Source organism: Pholcus phalangioides, unplaced genomic scaffold (assembly GCF_987345545.1).
Source record: "Pholcus phalangioides strain wild (caught in Gottingen) unplaced genomic scaffold, Ppha-v1.0 ptg000027l_1, whole genome shotgun sequence".
In the NCBI taxonomy this organism is placed as follows: Eukaryota; Metazoa; Arthropoda; class Arachnida; order Araneae; family Pholcidae; genus Pholcus; species Pholcus phalangioides.
Window position 1 is genome coordinate 8,603,121 of NW_028301617.1, and position 7,937 is coordinate 8,611,057.

Sequence of the window (7,937 nt, forward strand, 5' to 3'; positions counted from 1 at the left end):
TGGGACCCATACCCGATTTTTAAAATCATTGTAATAAGTTTCGTAGGCACCTATGCACTTGAGGCATGGGCCAACCTGGGCACGTCATACATGGAGGCCTTGAATGAAGAGCGGAGGCGTGTGTGGGGGGGGGGGGAAGGGATAATGAGGTGTGGTTAAGATTTGTGGGATTAAGGAATTGAATTGGTAAGTAGGCATTTGCAGTAGAGGGCTGAGCAAAATCAATTTTCCCGGGGCCCATTATGCTTTTAAGACGGCCTCGACTCCAGGCCATCTCTGGGCCGTTTTTCCAGGAGAGAGAATGTGTAGCCCTGGCTTTCGCAACTTTTCAAAGAAATCAATTTATTCGGCAAAAAAAAAAAAAAAAAAAAAAGCTATAAGCCACAACTTTGTAGGCTAGAGTATCGTCAAACTGTAGCTCGCTTGTAGCTTCATAGATGGCAGCACATGTTCAAATAATTTGGGCTACTTTTGAAGAGGATTTTCGCTGGAAATTTTTTAAGGGACCTGGCAACTCTGCATTAACATCACTCCCGCGGGTTATCCTGTCATTAGCGTTACATTAATTTTTAGCTTCCCGTTAGACATCGGTGGAGCCAATCGACATCTCTAATTGATCAGTTTAACGTGTTTGTTAATCGTTTTAAGACGCTGCCAACTTCATGCATTTTGAAGGTGAGTCTTTTTGTATTAAAAAAAGGAAATGGTGAAAATTTTTTCTTTTCCTAGCAGATTCCTTCCAATCGTTCTGATTCGCACGTGCTGCTATCTGTGAATTGCCATATAAAATGGTGCTTCAAATCATTGTGATGTGAAAAAGGGCTTCATCGTTTTTATATAGGACCTGAGGGGGAAGCCGGGAGGACATCACTAATTTTTTAATTACTTCTATGTTCCAGAAATTATTTCTGAATCGTCGCTTATCCTGAAATTGTTTCTTTCGCTAACTCTTGAATTGTTTCTGAATTTCCATTCTCAGATTATTACTAAATTTCCATTCTCAGATTATTACTAAATTTCCATTCTCAGATTATTACTAAATTTCCATTCTCAGATTATTACTAAATTTCCATTCTCAGATTATTACTAAATTTCCATTCTCAGATTATTACTAAATTTCCATTCTCAGATATTCTTTCTGAATTTTAATTGTTTCCGAAATTGGTTCTTTCACTACTTAAATTGTTTGAATTTTTGAATTTCATTGTTTCTGAAACATTAGTTCTATCACTACTTAAATTGTTTCATTAGTTCTTAAATTATTTATGAATTTTCATTGATCCAAAAATTGTTTATTTCACTAATTCTGAAATTGTTTCTGAATTTCCATTGTTCCTGAAGTTATTTCTTCCACTAGTTCTTGAATTATTTCTTCCACTAGTTCTTGAATTATTTCTGAATTTCCATTCTTAGATTATTTCTGAATTTTCATTGTCAGATTATTTCTGAATTTTCATTGTCAGATTTTTTCTGAATTTTCATTGTCAGATTTTTTCTGAATTTTCATTGTCAGATTTTTTCTGAATTTTCATTGTCAGATTTTTTCTGAATTTTCATTGTTCCTGAAATTGGTTCTTTCACAAATTTTAAATGTTTTTGAATTTCATTGTTTCTGAAAAAAATTGGTTATTTCACTACTTAAATTGTTTCAGTATTTCTTAAATTATTTATGAGTTTTCATTGATCCTAAAATTGTTTATTTTCACTAATTTTCATTATTTATGAAATTGTTCCTTTCACTAATTTTTAGATTTTTAATTTGAATTTCGATTGTTTCTGAAACCGTTTCATTGGTTCTTGAATTATATCTGAGTTTTTCATTGTTCCTGAAATTATTTTTTCATCAATTCTGAAATTGTTTCTGAATTTTCACTGTTTCCGAAATTGTTTCTTTCACTAATTCCTAAAATATGATCCATTGCTCTGTAGGCCACTCACAGACATGATTCATTGCTCTCTATGCCACTTTTTTAGCTATTCACTGACGTGATCCATTGCTCTCTATTCCACTATTTTGGCCACTCAGTGACATGATCCATTGCTCTCTAGGACACTCACTGACATGATCCATTGCTCTCTAGGTCACTAACTGACATGATCCATTGCTCTCTAGGTCACTCACTGACATGATCCATTGCTCTCTAGGTCACTCACTGACATGATCCATTGCTTTCTACGCCACTCTTTTGGTCATCCACTGGCATGATCCATTGTTCGACAGGTCATTCTTACTCCCATGCTCACGAAATCTCTTGTTCGTTCTTCTGGTCTCTCACTGACATGGTCCATCGCTTTATAAATCAATCTTTTGGTCATTCTAATGCTTGCGCACACACTCTAGATTGTTCTCTTTAGGTCGCTCGTTGACCTGATTCCTCGCTCTTTGGGTTACTTGCGCGGTCACTCACGTGCTTGAACACTACCTTAATTACTCAATAGTTTGCACACTGTTTATTTACTCCCGTGCTTGCCAACTGTTTATGTTTCTCTTTTGACCTTTCGCTGATCTGATCCCTGGTCTCCCTTTTGTTCATTCAGATGTTTGCACACCCTCTAGGTCCTTCGTTTGGTCACTCACTGACAAGGCGTTGAGGAATCATGGTTTTACTGATTATGGCCATAATTGGTAAAATCATATTCACCTCAACCAATTTCACCTCCCTGCTCCCATTTTACTAATTTTCTTAACCATTCATTCCTAATATTTTCTGCCGTTCCGAACTTGGCGTCCTGCGATATAGCCCACTGAGCTCCCACACCGTAAATACGCTTCTCATTGTGTGTATTTTATGTATTGTTAAAAAATATATATCTTTTCATAATCAATTTAACTCTTAGTTGAACATACGTACCCCATTCAAATGCCAACACTTTTCATCAGTGAGAACATGATCCCCCTTTCACTAATTTTTAGATTTTCTATTGTATTTCTTTTGAATATTGTTGAATTTCTATTGTTAATGAAATTATGTTTTCATTAATTCTGAAATTGTTTCTTTTACTAATTGCTGAAATATTCCCGAATTTTCATTTTTTTTTTGTTTCATTCCACAAATTCTTTGAATGTTTGTTCATTTTCAGTGTTTTTCGAATTGCTTCTTTCCCTATTTTTAAAATTGTTTCCGAATTTTCATTGTTTCTATTCCGTGATATCACGGAAAGGGGCGTATCTAGAGCTCGCTGTTGGGATGGGTGATTTTCCAATAATTAAGGGTGACCATACGTCTCGTATTTGCCAGGACAGAGCTCCGGTTTTTTTTTCTGATTTTCTGGCTGTCCCGACTTTTTTGCAAAAATGCCCCGGTTTTTCACATATTTTCAACGAAGCCAACTTGACTAGTTATTCTCCAAATCAACTAATAAAATTATCTTCCTAAATTCAGAAATTATATTACGATAATTACGACTACAAAAGAGTGACATTTTTGATGATTCAGTTCCGGCATTTTCCTTGCAAAAAAGCAATTTGTCATAAATTTAGCATTTCTTGCATGAGGTCTGAAAGAAAAAATTGTCAAAAATGAACTACTTTATTAAAAAATTTAAAATAAATATCTTGGCAATGGACGGATATTCGGAGCTCAAGAAAATTTTTAAAGTTTTGAAGATAATTACTCCAATAAACAATTCATAACAAAAGCAATTTTTACATTACTTTTTCATTAGCAGAGGTCATATGATGAATCTGGTGACGTCACTAAAAACCTCGAAAGCGAGATTCAAAAAAAAAAGTTTTATGCTCCACCTGACGGATGATGTATTAGTCCTCAGATCACCAGGGGGCCTATTACGCTCATGTCGTTATGCCCGCGTTTCAAACGTGTTTGGGGTTTGCGGTGCATTGTGGGGTAGATTTACGTCACCATCGCTAAAGGTTGATTTTTCTCACATCGTTACTAGCGATTTTCGTTATCGACATCGCTACGTTAACTAACGAGAACCGGAGACCACTCGTTATGTTCGCGTTACGGAAATAAACATGGCCGCTCGCGCGTACATTTTTCGATGGTGAGAGCAACGGAGACAAATTAGTTAGAATTGGAAATTATTCATTCATTATTAATTTATCAAGTTGTTCATTATAATGAATAATAATTCTCTGAATTACATTACTTAATTTAGTAACATGATTCAGAGACAGCATTATCGTTTAAAATGTTATCTGTACACATACTGATTGGAAAAAATTATTCATAGTGGTAAATCGGTATAAATTATTATACTCGGTACAAAGATAAATCACTACACAACGTTATTATTTTTTTTAAATCTTGTATGGAAATGTCTTTATTCTAATCTTAAACTCATCTCAATATAAGAATATTATTTAACTGGTAAATCTCTCTATCGCGATGTTTTCAAGACATTTTGAAATTCGCTCAATATTTTTTTTTACACCTCGTTCAAAATCGACGTCAATATATATTTAAACGTCCCTAGATTTTCCCCTTCTTAATTCGTTTAATAACATTGATATTTTGTAATATCAATTAAGTGTTGCTACCAAAGCCGCTTGTAAGTACTCTTAATGCAGCTTTGGTTGCTACTTTCTGTGCAGTACACAGAAGTGTAATGCAGTAAACACCATTACACACACACACACTATACTCTGTACACTATAAAAAATCAAAGTAAATTTTATTAATCAACAAATAAATTTTTTCTAATCCTTGAGTGCATTTTCTGATCGGAGTATAAAAAAGATGTCAACAACAGTGTAAATTTGGTGGTACTTCATTTTCATGTGTGAAACAAGAAAACCAATTTTCTAATTAATGATGTAAATAAAAGGTTAGTTGTTCTTGATTTTGACTTAATATCAAGACGGTAGATAAATGTGTTAAAAACATGGTAAGATATGATATTTTTGATAGTCGTTTTGGAAATTCATAACATCATTGAACTTCAATAGAAAATCATTTTTTAAACGTAATAATTTAGAAAATTTCCCCGCGCCAGTATCATGTGCGTGCATAGCCTACCTTTTTCTCAAATATTTGATGAAAATAAAAATAATCCGGATGAATTAAAAAAAATGCAGCTTAGAAAATTAGGGACACACTAACGCGCACAAATAAATAAAATAACGCACGTGCTGCAGCACTCGTTGATAGTGATGATGATTATCAGCAGCGGAGAAAATTATCCGATTGGTCCATCCCTTTCGGAGCTAACGCAACTCTCGGACCAGGGAGTTTTTCGTAAAATAGATAACGACATACCGCTGGTTGCTGAGAAAAATCAAGTTTTTGACGATGATCGCTGAGATTTGCGTTATGAGGCTCGTTGAGAATTTGCGTTAAGGGCGTGACGTCACTAACGACCTCGCTGCATAACGACGTGAGCGTAATAGACCCCCAGAAGAGTTACGCGAAACCCCCCCCTCCCCTCTCTGGAGAGGGTCCATTCAACACCCACTAGAAAACATCTCTAGTAGGAAAATTCTCTAGTAGGTGTTGGTCCATTTCGGCCCGGGGAAAGGATAAAAATGATCCCGGGTTGCCAGTAAAGGCTGTCTTGGCGCAAATCTCTGTTACGAGGGTATTCTTCACGCTTCAGTGAGCTGCGCTTTTTGTGTTGGCGTTTGTTAAAAGATGTATTCGAAAATTGTTATAAATTTTGGAAGTAAATTAAATTTTTTAATTCAAAAAATTTGAATTTTTATTAAATTTAATATTTTGAACTAAAATATTTGATACAGAAAAAAATTCGAAGGGAGTAGCGATTAAAGGGAGTAAAATTACTTAGGGATTAGGAATCCAGCCCTGGAGCCCTGGGTGATTCTAATCATTTTTTACAACTATAAATTCATTTTAGAGTGACCCGTCGAAGATTCCAATCTGAGAGCCCGGCTGCAAGATGTGGGGCCATGCTTAAGGGCATCGGAAGAATGGTCCTCTCATGCTGCAGCAGGGATCCTGGCTGGGATATCTCACCGGCCGTCCATTCTGAATTTACAGTGTGGAAAAAAAAAAGAAAATTATAAAAATTCTTCTATAGGCTGGATTTTGTCAGCCCATCCTTCGTCTTCAGCTCGTCTGCCACTACGAAGGTTACCATCAAGGTCCATGGGTTGGAATCCGGGCATAGAACATTCGAAGCAAGTTCTTTACCTACCGAGCCTAGGGCGACCATCGATGGATGGAGCCTTCATTTCCCACCCAACTCCACTGGTTGGAAATTACCGTATGGCGATATATGACCGGAGTTGGTGTGCGGTATAGTAGCCCATCCTTCTGGTGGGGGGGGGGGGGCATGATCAAAAATGTTTTATACGAACAGTGTTCGGCTTCAGCTTGAGGCATAGAACTGATTATTAAACAAAGGCTGGAGTTTTCGATCCCTTCTGCGGAATAAAAAATATATTTTTTGTATTAAAATAATGTGCCGAGCAGCCGGGCCGTCTTAAGAGCATCACGGGCTTTCCCGAGCCAAGTGATTTTTCTGAGGCCCTACCACGTAAATTCTGGAAAATTTCAACCAGGTCTTATTTTTCTGAATCTAATGCGACAATGCCTTAAGACGACACTGTCGAACAGCCGGTGTTTACGCAACAAAAACACTGCGATGTCGACGTTATCGAGAGTACTGCCGTGGCTCTTTTAGTGAAATTTCTAGGAGGCCAAAATAGCGCTAAAGACGCCAAACGGGAAAGCGCCGTTGCTAATGTGCTATTCTCGATGGGCAGTTGTTTTACCTAAAAGTAAATAATAGAATCGTCCGACGTGACGTAACGTAACGTAGCCAGCGTTCTTCTCGTGATCGGTGGACTATAATTCATCTCTTCGTTCCCTGTTTCCTGGCTCCTCCTACACTCAACGTTGGTGCGCGTTTCTTATTCGTTCGTCGATGATGACGTTGAGCTGACAGTGCATTGAAGCAGCGCCTGATAGAAGGCCTCCGCAGTCTGCTTGTGACGTCAGTCGTGTAGTCACTAGTGCTACACGACTAGTGACATCCAACGAACGCGGACGGACCGCCACCAACGGAATTTGATTGTCGAGTCCGGACGTTATAATATCAATTTAGATTTCGATTCTTAGATCACGATTTATCATAATTATTCCGTTGATTTATACTTCTGTAATTGGACTTGTTATTCTGTTATACAAATTTATATAGATATATATATATGTATACATATTTAATAAAATTCCGGATGCACCCATCTTTCGGGAACGCTTTGATATCTCCTTGAGATGGGAAGCGGGGTGCGTCCGGTCCTTTAATGTTCAATGTGACGTCAGTAAGTACTACATTTTCCCCCAGAATATTCAGGAAAAAAATTCCCTGTGTGCTTGTGCCAGTATCATCGTTGTGAGGAAAAGAAATGATCGAGCTCAGAATTGGCGATTTCTATGTCCCGCATCTAATCACTATATGGTATTTGTGAGCCAATCGGGAAGATTCTACGCCAAAATAAGAAGAAGCTAAATAGGATGCTGTGTTTCAAAGTGTGGCAAACTTGCTATGTAGTCTGAATGGCGTTATGTCATGGTGCTGATTGAAGCCTAAGGAGATTACGTGCCACTTCATTGATTTGGAAACGTGTCGCAGACCAGTTCATCGTGCGATATGGAAGCCGCAGGTTACTTGAGATCTGTAAATGTGCCGCAGGCTATTTGAGTGGTCTGTAAACATGCTTGTGTGAGTAACCAAAAGAGTGATCACCTAGAGAGTGTAACTTAGAGGAGGTATAGGAGGAGAGAAACTTCTAGAAAGTATACGGCTATACCTCTCTTCTATGGCGTGTAAGCTTGGAAGTGAGCAAGAGAGTGATCTATAGAATCTGTAAACATGGTGAACGACCACAAGAAAGAGTGATCCAGTGATCGAGAGACTATATCGGTGAGTGACCAAAGGAGTGGTCTATAGTGTATACAGTACTCACGAATACTTTTTCCTTAGTTAACAGAAGCCCCGGGAAACCTGATTAG